The sequence below is a fragment of the Lactuca virosa genome, chromosome 8 (assembly GCF_052849685.1).
Source record: "Lactuca virosa cultivar CGN04683 chromosome 8, Lactuca_virosa_CGN04683_v6, whole genome shotgun sequence".
NCBI lineage: Eukaryota > Viridiplantae > Streptophyta > Magnoliopsida > Asterales > Asteraceae > Lactuca > Lactuca virosa.
In genome coordinates, this window is record NC_136433.1 from 160146517 (window position 1) to 160160405 (window position 13889).

General features: G+C 32.8%; 1 long non-coding RNA gene across 1 annotated transcript; it reads left to right on the top strand.

Annotated features, from left to right (window-relative positions):
• Nucleotides 1–12645: 12645 nt before the first annotated feature.
• Nucleotides 12646–13449, top strand: LOC145133249 (uncharacterized). The gene is made up of 2 exons (XR_013718500.1): nucleotides 12646–12959; nucleotides 13121–13449. It is a non-coding gene; the product is annotated as an uncharacterized LOC145133249 (long non-coding RNA).
• Nucleotides 13450–13889: the final 440 nt, after the last annotated feature.

The window sequence follows — 13889 nt, forward strand, 5'->3', positions numbered from 1 at the left end:
CAGAATTGGCCTATATGCTAAGTTTTAAATGTTTTATGGCAATACTAAAATTTCTACTAAACTAGAAACGTTAACCCGCTACGCGGGGGCCAGAAGATTTCAATGTTGTTTTCGAATTGATAAATATGATAGACATAGTAAGTGCAAGGATGAAAATCCGGGCTTTGCCCCGGACAAAAAATGTAAAAGTTTTGACTGCAAGGACCAGAAATGTAAAATGGCTAAAGAATTAAAGGGGTAGGAATTAGCAACTTTTTAGAAAAGGGATCAAAGTTGTCAAACCGTTAAAGTTTTGTGGCCAAACTTTAAATATTAAAAGGTTCCAAAAAAATGTAAAAATATTGATTGCAAAGACCAAAAGTGTGAAAATTGGTAAAGAATAATGACCAAAGTTGCCAAAAAACATCCAAATTTAGTATTCCTAACTTCCAACAATAATACAGGGACCAATTCTGCCAAAAAAAATGGGAAGTTGAATGGAACACAAACAAAAGGACATGAATAAATTAATTAAAGAAGTACAGGGACCGGATATGTAAATCAAAGGACCAAACCTGGACAAAGTATCCCAACTTTACTATTCCTTTCTTCCACAACTTTAATATATATATAATAATTAGAATTTTCATTTGTGATGCATGATTAGAAACCAAAATTAAAATTTGAAAAATAAAGATAAATATATAATTTATAAAAATAATTTATATATATATATATATATATATATAGAGAGAGAGAGAGAGAGGGAGAGAGAGAGCTAGGTTCATTTGTTTAAACTAAGTATTGTGTTATCGTATGCATAAATGTGGGTCAATCAAAATTAAATAAAAAATTAAATAATTAAATAAATAAAGAAGGGTAATTTAGTAATTTGATTAGTAACTTCCAAAAATAATCCCTATAATCATGGTATTGGTATTGACTTTTAACCTAATTTCTCCATGTTTATATCTCAATCTCCACCGATCCCTAGCCGATGATACAAAGTCGTCGCCACCATCATCCGCCCCAAACACCTTCCTTCTATCTTCCTTCTTCTCGATTTTGTTTCTCTAGGTATCGTGGTTACTCTGTACTTTTCAACTCAATCCTCCCTAAAAAATCCAAGCCCTAAATCATGTGGCGTGTATTTGAAACGGCAGAGAAATAAAGAGGAGATTGTGATATGGAGAAAAGAGCAGCAGTTGTGGTGTCGATCCAAGGAGGAAGATATGTGATAAGAGAAGATTATGGGGATTTTATAGAGCGTTTCGAGTTGCTTCCGTTTCCTCAACCGCCTCCTCCCGCTGCAAAACAACCTCTCTCCGGCCTGACTTTTGCCGTCAGCGATGTGTTAGTTTCTATCTATTCTTCTATTAATTTCTATTTCTATGTATTTTTGAATTGTTTTTATACGTAAGTGAGTTATGGATTATGATTTCAAGACAACCGGAGAAGTCTTCAACTTTGTTGCTGTTTCTTTATATTTCATGTATTTGATGATGAAACTACATGTCAGTAGAAGTCTTCAACTTTGTTGCTGTTTCTTTATATTTCATGTATTTGATGATGAAAATCTTTCAGGAATTTTTGCTCGTGATCCTTCTGTTTTGCATCGTGTTGGGCATGTTCTTCTTAGATTGAACCCAGTGGAGCCTAGAAGAACAAGGCGCATAGTTGTGGCTGATGATTTATGTCAGTTATCTAAAATTCCTCAACAGAAAACTGTATATATTGTTAGCAAAGTAACTGAAAAGTAATCTGGTTGTAAGTTCCTTCCCAAATTTTTATGTCCTAGATTGTTTAACTTAGAGTAAATTACAAGAATGGTCTATGTACTTAACCCAAAATCCCAAATTTGCAAGTTTTGTCTATTTTTTGAAGATTTTTCCTAAGTCATCCCCAACTTTTATACCCTTATTTCATTTATTCATGTGTTATTGCTGAATTATTGAGTTGTTTTTTCTAGTGGTTTATAGCAGCCCAAAAAACACCTATTTTGCTGTCAAAAACCTCATGTTTGCTGTCAAAAATTCAAGAACACATCAGCCCTATACAAAGCTGTTTTCAAGTGACTAAATGTGATCCAAAAACCACCTGTTTTGCAGTGAAATTTTGAGAACCCAACAACCAAGTATACCTCTGCTTTTTAGTGACCAAAAGAGACCCAAAAACCCGTTATTTTGCTAATTTTTCGAGAGCTAAACCACCCCAAACAGTAGCTAATTTTCGAACAACCTAAAACACCTAAAAAGCTCATTTTCTTGTTACCATTTTCGAGTATCTAACAGCCCAATAAAAAGATATTTTTGAGTAACAATAAACCCAAAAAAGATCCATCTCTTTTACCTTTAAAAACTTGTATTAAATTCCTCTTTTGACAACATACTTTCAGTATAACAAGAACAAACGTAAAGACTTGACAACATACTTTATGCTTTTTTTTCCTGATTTAACACTTCATTTATGTGGACAGTGCAAGATCTTGACAAGGTTGAATTCTGAAAAGGTATCAAGTATGTTGGCTTCTCCAAGTATGTTTATGTAGATGATTCAATTGATGATATTTGTGAGATTCCAATTCTATTGGAATGGAATGACGAATTCCAATTCTGTTGGAATGGAATGACGAATTCCAATTCTGTTGGAATCACAGAAGTTGATGCTTGAAGAACGGACAACATTATTCTTTTAGAATGTATTAGTCGTTGTTAGATTTTGATGTTTTCTTCCCCGTTTTGATTGTTTTTTTAGTTTATTTTTTAACAATAAATGTAATTCTTAACAATTGTTACCCGTATTCTATAAGAAATAATGTATTTTTTGTTTTTATTTTTCAATTGATTGTTCAAGATTTTGTTATTCTACAAGAAGTTGTTATTCTTCAAGGAGTTTTTAAAGTCATCATCAAGAAATAGGTTCAAGAATATTTTTATTATTTATGGTTGAAGAATATTTTTATTTTTGAATATACTCATAAACATATTCTGTCAGAATGTACGAATTAAAAGAATTATAATTCGAAAAATCGGATTTTTAAAATTAATAGAATCTATGATCCCTTAAAAAATGCAATTTTCCTTTATTAAATCTATATTAATTGACTAAATTACCCTTGTAATTAATTAAGATGATTTTTTCAATTATATTTAATTCAATAATATATATTAATCACTTTCTTAAAATAAGTAAATTTGATTGGCCCACATTTATGCATACAATAACCTAAGCTTATATATATATATATATATATATATATATATATATATATATATATATATATATATATATATATATATATATATATATATATATAGACTTAGGTTATTCTATTCAAAATAATTATTGTGTTATTGTATGTATAAATGTGGGCCAATCAATTTTACTTATTTTAAGAAAGTGAATAATACATATTATTAAATTAAAGATAATTAGAAAATACCATCTAATTCCATTTTAAGGGTATTTTAGTCAATTAACATAAATTAAAAAAAGGAAAATTGCATATTTTAAGGGATAATAAATTCTATTAATTTTAAAAATCTGATTGTAGTGATGATAATTCTCAGATATTCTGACAGAATATATTTATCAAAAATAAAAATATTCTTGAACCATAAAATAATAAAAATATTTTTGAACCTATTTCTTGATCATAACTTTAAAAACTTATTGGAGAATAACAAATTCTTGAACCATCAATTGAAGAATAAAAACAAACATTACATTAATTCTTATAGAATATGGGTAACAATTGCTAATAATTACATTTATTGTTAAAAAATAAAACTAAAAAAACTTTCAAATCGGGAAAAAAACATCAAAATCTAACAAAGACACTAATACATTCTAAAAGAATAATGTTGCTAAGAATCACTTTCAATTTCATGGCCCATTCTTCAAGCATCAGCTGCTTCTGTGGAAACAAATTAAATGCATAAATCAGTGAGAAAATATCTATATTCCATTCCAACAGAATTGGAATTCGTGATTCCATTCTGATAGAATTGGAAATCAAGATTCAGTTACGGTATGCATTCTGTTGGAAACAAACAGCCCACCTACAGCTGATGGCTCCATTGAGGCAGCTGACCCCACACCTCGTCCATGCATCCACTAGGTCTGATGAAAACTTTCATGTGACACCAGTCAAATTTAGGTCAAAAATAAATTGATCAATAATTGTGATTGGGATGAACAAAGTGGTAGAGATTGTAACAAGGTTTCCAAAAATATAAAGAACACTGAAATCCGAGTTATAACGAAGAAGTTATGACCAATCGAAAATCCGCGACAAAACCGGCAAAACACTGTTCAGTGTAAAAAGTGAGTTTTCGATAAAAGGCTTTTTAGCCTTAACAATCTAAATGAAAGTTGTAGAATATGTTAAACCGAGAACGTTCATAAAAAGAACGTAAAAATCTGACTTCGTATGAGGAAGTTGTGATTTTTCTAAGTTTCGGTTTAGCAGTAGACAGCTAAAAATTTGAAATATAAGTCGATCGATATTTAGCCGACACAACTTAAACGAGAATCGAATGTCTCGTCAAAAGTAGTACAACGGTAAAAAGACAGACGAAAACGGACGTCGGATGAAGAAGTTATGAATTTTTAACGGATTTCATGTCCCGGTCTGTTAAAAATAATAATATTTAAAATAAAGTCAAAATTAGCCGATGAAGTCTAAACGAAAGTCGTAGAGTATAATTTTACCTACGTGTGCATATAAAGAACGCCAAAAACGGAGCTCGTATGCGAAAGTTATGAATTTCGCAAGTTTTTGGCACGAAAATCAAGAAATGTTGAAAACCGGGAATTTTCGCATGGACCCTCTTCGGCCACGTCACCCTCGCATGCGAGGCTTCCATGTGTCTGCTACGTGGCGTCTTCTGATTGGACCGCAGTCTCGCGTGGCGCCTTCTGATTCGACCAAAGCCGCGGTCCACTTACCTTTGGACACCCTCGCAGGAGACACCCCTCGGACCCTCGTGGCACCTCCCCATTGGACCGAAGTTCGGTCCACTCAGAAGCCAACACGCGCCTCGCACCGGGTCTTGCATCCGAGCTTCGCAAACTGCCTTAGACTTCGGCCTCGTGGCTTCTTGCGAACCGAACACCTGTCTTTCTTCCCTCGCTGCCACGTAGCTGCTGACTCCTTCTTCCCTTCGGCACCTGTCCGAGACTTCGGACTATATATAGGAGGTGCGAACCCTCCCGGTTCCTTCACCATTTTTACCTCATTTTTCATCCTCTTTCACCCCTCTCACCCCCGTAAACTTCCTTATAACCCCCCGAAGCCCCGGTATCATATCTAAAACCCGAAGCAAGCCCCGAAATTCTCGAGAAGATAACATCTTTCCAGTCGAAGTGCTGCCCGCATAAAGCTCGGTTTTTACTCAAAAACTCGCGGTTTCTTTGAGAAAGATCATCTATACAAACGAAACGCTACCCAAATCACCACTTATCAAAGTGAGTTCATACCCCTATAATTTACCTTTTAATGGTTTTTAAATGCTTTTTAGGGGGGAAATACAAGTTTAACACGATATAAATTGTGTTAATAATTATATGTGATAATAATCACCCAAAGGGTTTCTTTATGCTTTTAAGGATTACCAAATACTTCCAAAATGACTTAAAGCCATGTTAAATCTTTAAAGTCATGTAAACTCCGTTAAATTCTTTGAAAAAGGTTTTATAAACTATTTCAAATTATAATTGCCAAAATCAGGTTTATATATGTATAAATATATAAATAAGATTTGAAGGGCTTAGGACTAATGAATTATCTTATTCCTTTTCCTTGTTTGGATGTGGAATTAAGGTGATGTTATTTGTCTGAAGGTCGTTTCCTTCTGAATTATATATATATATATATATATATATATATATATATATATATATATATATATATATATATATTATACATATATGAATATAAAAGGTTACTCCATTCGGTATCATTACCTTTGTATCATGCTGAGCAAAGGTGTTCAGCCATGAGAAATCATGCTAATCAGATAGAACATATAAATTATAATAGATATAATTTATGATTCAAAACTAAATATATAAGTATGATTCACGATTGTATACTTTCCAAGGAAATTACCAAAATTCATTTAACTATACCAGGATATGTATAATACCTTTAATATATGAACAACATATTAAAGAAGTAATAATACATCATACCGGGTTTGCATCAACGAAGGTACAATACAGAGTACCAGGGTTAGCAAACACGGGGTAATAATACATCATACCAGGTTTGCATTAACAAAGGTACAATACAGAGTACCAGGGTTAGCAATCACGGGGTAATAATACATCATACCGGGTTTGCATTAACAAAGGTACAATACAGAGTACCACGGTTAGTAATCACGGGGTAATAATACATCGTAAATCTCGTTGAAACAATAAATTTGTGAGACTCTTCATGGTGTACTTATACTAAGTACAACCTTAAGTCCTGACTTATTAACTAGAATCTCCTGTAGGGAGAGCGTGAATTTGTGTATAGATCTATATGGGACTGACAATCCCGCACCTTTACTGTTCGCTACAGTTTGGCCGTCAGGCCTAGGGTGTCAAATATCATATCGTTTCTGACGCCTGAAGAACGTCGCAGCAGGCACATCAGTCATATTAGTATGGTTAATAGAACTCACATGGATAAAACAACGAGTAAATTACTAAGTAATATACTTCTCTTAAAACATTAAGAAAAGATAATTACATCCTGACCAAATATACCTTCTGTTAGTTTTTACTTACAGTAAAAACTACGTATCATGAAATCAAGTATGGTAAATATACTTGTACTTCTGGTTTTGGAACATTTAAAACCACAAGGCAGTATTATGGATAATATAATATTTTCCAGGATTAATACTAATGTTTTTACTGTAGAACGGATATAACTAAGAATACTTTTACAAATGAAACGGTTTATGGGATTAAACCACTTTTAACAATGAAACGGTTTATGGAATTAAACTACTTTTACAAAGGAAACGGTTTATGGGATTAAACCACTTTTACAAAGGAAACGGTTTATGGGATTAAACCACTTTTACAAATGAAACGGTTTATGGGATTAAACCACTTTTACAAATGGGAACTTAGTCATTCACTTTCTGTAAACTAGTATAACATAAAGGACCTTTAGTGGTTAATTCTATAATTCCTTAGTTTTTACATCAGAGTTATACATAAGTAATATCTGATTGACAGTGAAATGTGTGACTTCCGCCTTACTTCCTGTTCCTTGTTTGGTTGTGGGCTTAGGGCAGATACACCCATTTAACTGTCCATTCGATATTGGGTTATATATAATTAGTATAAACTAAGTAATTACAGAGGGAAACTATTGAGGTTATCAGTCTATCACCTCAAAAAATATAGGATTTTCTGGAGGAACCAGTGAACTTTTCCAAAGAACTTAGAGTATACTTAACAGAACTAAAATACTTATGAACTAACCAGCTTAAATGTTGATCTACTCTTTCCAAATAACTTGTATTCTCAGGAATCCAGTAGACAGGTACACTCCCGAAGCTTTTGAGAAGACTACCTAGTATCGTACTGCGACTCTTGTCTTCTACTGTACCTACTTTGGTGTTTGAATATGTAATGTTTAAACACTTATGTAAAACTTATACTTATTAATGCAATGGTTGTTTGTACTTTGATTACTATATTGCATGTGTTGTGATACTTACCTGAAGTCCTCCGCCCCCGAACGTTTCCGCCGTTCTGGTTTGGGGGTGTGACACTTCAGCCACACCGAGACCTCCTTTGCCCTCACCTTCTTCCTCTTTTGTTCCCAAAAACCGTAAACCTTCGAAGGTCTCATCTGCCCCATATTATTTATAAAAAGATCAACTGAGTTTTTGTATCTTCATCACACTGTTACCACAAGTGAAGCCAGTCAATTCCATATCAATATTTTAATTAGATAAGATCGACATTCTAATTCAGTTGTGATATGAATATGCCAACAAAATATGATTTCATGGTCATTGTCTACTTCATATAACCAGGTCTTTTCTCATTCTGCTATTGAGATCAACATAACATATTAATTTCATGGTCAACTAACTAAACAGAATGATAGACTTAAAGATGCCTCTACTTTTCATAAGCATTATAAACACATACATGTGTGAGCATGAATATAATTGTATGCACCAATTATTCTGAAAACCACTAAAGGTAACTTCACCATACAGGTGCATCTACTTAACATAAGCATAACACACACACGGGCTGGGGTATTGTGGTGAATTAAGGCAACTAATCTATAATCGTATGAACCAACCATTAATTATCCCAAGTTTCAGTAAATCAAAACAAAATTGACTTACACAATTTACTTCCACTGATAATAAATAAGACTGAGACTTCGTGAATTTCATAGCAGGTTATATTGGCATCAGTTCATACTAACGGTGACCTAAAAATCTCGAACAATAAAATAATCTACGGTTGCAAATCATGCAGGTAAAAAATCACCACCCAATTTAATATCCTCATTCGAAAAATCTTTCATGACTTCATCATTACTACTAACATAAAGATTCACTAACTTCTCAGGAACAGAGAGTGTAACAGAAGGGAACGCTACTTTCACAGGCACAGATGGCGTAACAGATTTTGGATCAGGAACCACAGGTTTAGCGCCCAAAATACCCTTATCTTAGATCGTATCATTCACAGAGGGAAGAACCGATGTATTAGAATTACTAACCTTGGATATCGAAGAATTAAATCCCTCTACCATATCTGAAGTAGCTTGAATCAGAACAAATCATTTTTCCTCCACCAATTCATTAATAGTTTTGTTATTCCCAGTAACTTGATAAGAAATCTCGAATTCTCCACTTTGGTCACCATCGATCACTTTATCCATCGCTTACAGCTCAGATTTGATGAAATTTGGATCAATATTCTCTTTGCCACATCCAGATTTGATGACATCTCGAACCCGAGCTCGTAATACGTACTTCGCACCCTCCGTAGGATTCTTCGATTCCAGATATTTCTTCTCTGCCAAAATGCGATTGACCTGCGTCTTAATTTTCTCCTTCAAACGTGGAGGCTTATCCCCAGTATAGGGAGTATTTTCCTTATGCAAAGCTCTTCTGCCTCTTCTAATTGCAACATGCTCTGCATCAGGATCTTCTTCCGAACACGATCTGAAAGCGATTGGCGGCAACAGCAAATGATGGTGGTGACGATCTTCTGTGGGCGATGGATTTAACCTGGTAATTTTGGTAGACGTATATTTTATCTGTTTTGTAGCTAGTGTTAGGGAGGATCAAATGGGATAGAATACAGTGATTGTTGATCGTTTTAAAAAGGGATAAAGGTAGGCCAAAGTAATTACCATAATTATAGGAGTGTATTTGTAGAAATTATTTATCAAATTACTAAATTACCCTTATTTATTTGTTTGATTATTTATTTATTTTTTAAATTTTGATTGGCCCACATTTATGCATACAATAACACAATAAATACTTTAAACACCTGAACCTATCTCTCTCTCTCTATCTCTCTCTCTCTCTGTATATATATATATATATATATATATATATATATATATATATATATATAAAAGAACACTTATGCAATTGAGAACAAAAGAAAAAATCTTGGCCACATATTTTTTTTGTCGCAAAACTCTTCTGCACACCGGCGCAAAAGAGAAATGTAATATTCATATGTACATAAAAAAGTAAATATATTCTCGTGTTTACCACCGCAACCACCACTGTCACAGCCACTACTACCCTGTCATTGCCACCACCAACCGTCACATTATAGTGACTTGAGAATAGAAACATACTTATTAATATATGAATATACTTATATAGTGAATATACTTATTCATACTCATATATGAATACCCGTTATTGTCATGAATATACGTCATCGTCACCAACACCTCTACCACCCACCAACACCACCATTGTCGTTGTCGCTGCCACCAACCGTCATATTCATATATAAATATTATATGTTTCATTGTCCATATACGCTGAAGTGCTTAAGCGAAATATTTGAAATATGTAGCCCAGATTTCTTCTCGTGTTCTCGATTTCATAATTGTTCTAGTTTAAACCTTTATATATATATATATATATATATATATATATATATATATATATATATATATATATATATATATATATATATATATAGGGAATGATTATATGGAAAACAAAAAAACCCTAAAAATCATAAAAATGCATAAAAAAAATAGTTAGAAATCACAAAACTTTTTTTTATTTTATACATCAAAAAATCGTAGGTTTTTTAAAATTTTCGCTGAAAAAAAAAATAAAAAAATCGAATTTTTTTATTTGTTTTGGTTTTTTTTCAAAAAAAAATTAGCGAAAATCTATAAAAAGTTGTGAATTTTCATAATATAAAATCAAAAAAAAAAGATTTATGATCTCTAAGTATTTTTTTTATACATTTTTTTTATTTTTAGGGTTTTTTGTTTTCCATAGAACCTAAACCTATATATATATATATATATATATATATATATATATATATATATATATATATATATATATATAAAGCCGTTAATTGCGCCAAGCGACTGGTGCAAATAGTACTTCTGTCATTTTGTTTATTACAATAACAAACTTTTTTAGGTGGTGTCCTCCCTCTTTGAGGTCGAGGGTTCAAGTCCCGTCGTGGACATAGGTGGAATAGGTGTTGTTAGCTTTGCCGGTTCAAAAAATAATAATAATAATAATAACAAACTTTCATTTCTTTATATTATAACATTGTGCTTTTGGGTATTTATCCAATTAGAGTAACAACCACTTCTATATTTGGGTTTATTTCAAAATATAATGCTTTAATAAGAAAAAAGCTGAAAGTACAATGTTATATCTGTATACAATTTTCAAAGTAGAGTGGCTTAATAAGAACCAAATTGAAATTAAAATGCAGTAATAGAAATAAATGCTATCTAATTAACACAAATTTATTTCTATTAGCTGAAAGTACAATGTTATATGTTTGTATACACATGTAAAAGAACTATATGCTACGTAATTAACATAAATTTATGAGTACATCGTTTTGTGAACTCACCACTAAAAAAGAGAATTCAATTGACGAAAGTGAAATACCAAAAAACAATAAAGTATAATTGAAGAGAAGAAGTAACAAATAACGTCGTCACAACTACACACCGATTAAAAATAATTTTTATTAAGTAAAAGTATATGTCCAGATAACAAAATAGGATTTGGGTTCAGTTCAATAAACCTACAAAACCACAAAAGATAATCTTTTATAAGTATACAGACAAAAAGACCACATTTTTCTTGGGTAAATTCAAGATTATTTAAGGATCAACCTCATCATTTGGCTTTGCTGTCCAGATTTATAAGATGGGTTATGTGAGGGACTTTCTTCTCTTCCAGAGTAAAAAAGAAACCTTTGGCGAAATGAACCTAAATTTAAACAAAACCCCTACAAAAATCGAAGGTGAATTGTAAAGTTTACCACCAGCGAAACACGTAAACACATATGAAGTAGGGGTGTTGATCGGACAATTTTTTCGGGTTTCGGGTAAATCGGGTCGGGTAATTCGGGTAATTCATGTTAAAAAAATACCCGTTACCCGACCCAAATTAAATTCGGGTAATTCGGGTTTGGGTAATTCGTGTAACGGGTCGGGTTTGGGTAATTCGGGTATTACCCGAAATATATAAATTTTTTTTTTGAATTGCACCTGAAAATAATTTTAATGAAATAAATACGTCGTGCTTTATTAGTCTTGTTTATATAAACAAACGAGGTATAAACGAAGTTACTCAAGCTTTGAACATTGAGATTTTTTACTCAATAATACTTGAGATATCAAGCAATTTTTTTAACAACTTAATCTAATCTAATAAGATGTTAAAAAAACAAATACTTAAAGATCTTAATTTAAAAGTTTAAAATGTTTAAGATAATTGTAGCCATAAGTTTTGCTATGTACTTAAGTTTCGTCAAGATAATGAGTTTGTTAGTTGCAATAAAAACTATAATCTAGAAAATAGTTAAGTTTTAAAGAACATGATGATATATAAACAATTGCTTTTAATATTGTTCGTGTCATATTGTCATAATAAAAAAGATTCATGCTTTACAATAATGATAGTTAGTTTAAGCGTGATCAAATACCTGCTACAGAGTACAAGCTTTACGAAAAAAAAAAAAAGTTTTTAAAATAATTTGGGTAATTCGGGTATACCCGAAACCCAATAAACGTACCCTTTACCCTACCCGAAAAAAAAATCGGGTTACCCTATTACCCAAAAAAAATTACCCGATACCCGATTTACCCGATACCCGAAAAAATCGGGTGGGTAATTCGGGTATCGGGTATTTTCGACAGGGCTAAATTACACGAATGGTCCCTGTGGTTTAGGGTAATCTGCGTGTTTGGTCCCTAACAACTTTTTTTAACTCGGACGGTCCTTAAAATATATTTTTGTTACGCGTTTGGTCCTTGTATGAGATAAAATGACTATACTGCCCTTAATTATTATTTTTTTAATTTTTTTCTAAGTTTTCTAATTTATTTGTTTTGTTATATAAATAACATAAATAGATTAAAACAAATTATAAAAAAAAAGACTTAAACCTAAAGCAACCCATCTTCAATTCTTCATCCCTGTATCTTTTCTCTCTAACGCCGATTCCACCGACAAACAACCTCACACCTTGTCGGAGATACCATCGTTGATTCTGCATCCGTCTTCTCTTGCCGGAAAACTTCAACGACAACCAACCACCGCCACCTATCTACTCCACATCCTTCTAACGCACCTACAACCCTCCAACCTCGTGAAGTACCGGTGATGTTGGTCGATCCAACCATCGCCGTAATCAATGGAGTCCACAGAGCTACATTTATAATTGGAAATGAGGGTGTCATCTGTGAAACTTCCTTCCAGGTAACATCATATGAATAAAAAAAACAAATTCCAATCCTTTCTTCTACCCCTCTCCGATTCTCTTTCTGTTGTTATTGGTTCTCTCTATTTCCTCAGGTCTCTTGTGTGAGTTGTGTTTGTATTAACTGTACATGACGTGTGATGTTGTATTGATTATATAGGATACTATAATCTGGATATAACTTTGTGATTGGTGCTGAAAAAATGGAGTCCACTTGAGTTGCACAAGAGGTGTTTGATGAAATGCTTAAAAGAGATGTTTCCTGATGCCCAAAATTGTCGACATAGTTATCACCTGTAATTCATCTCTGTGCATAAACTGAGTCTTCAGATTAGCAAATTGAGTCCTTTAAATCTTTGTTTTTTTTTTTACTTTGCAGGTCTGTAAATTAAATCTTTTAATGATCTAATCGGTAGTTATGGGTTAAAATGTTTACTCACATGAAACTAGTAATTTGAATCCTTTAATGATTTGATTTTGGAGAGACAACAGTTGTTGTTCCACCGGAACAATCATCTCTGTTTTCTTTGGCTCTACATACCATGAATCGTCAGAGGCGGAGGGTTGCGGGGGAAAGAAGGATGTGATATGAGGATGTCGATGTTAGAGCAGGAAAGAGATTGGGTGGGGATCAGTTTACCGATGACGGGAGTATTATGGTGGTGAAGAGTTGCCGGCGGAGAAGAAAAGAAGACGAGGAAGATCTCGTGGGACGTAGGATTGGGGTTTTTACAGGGGGTATAGGAACGAGGTGAATGTGTAAATAGGGTGACCATAAATTTTATTATTATTTTCTTTTAATAAATTAAAAAACTAAAAAATCCTTATAAGGGCAAAATAGTCTTTTTAGGTCAGATAGAGACCAAGCGTGTAACAAAAATATAAAGTAGGGACGGCCCGAGTTTAAAAAAATTGTTAGAGACCAAACA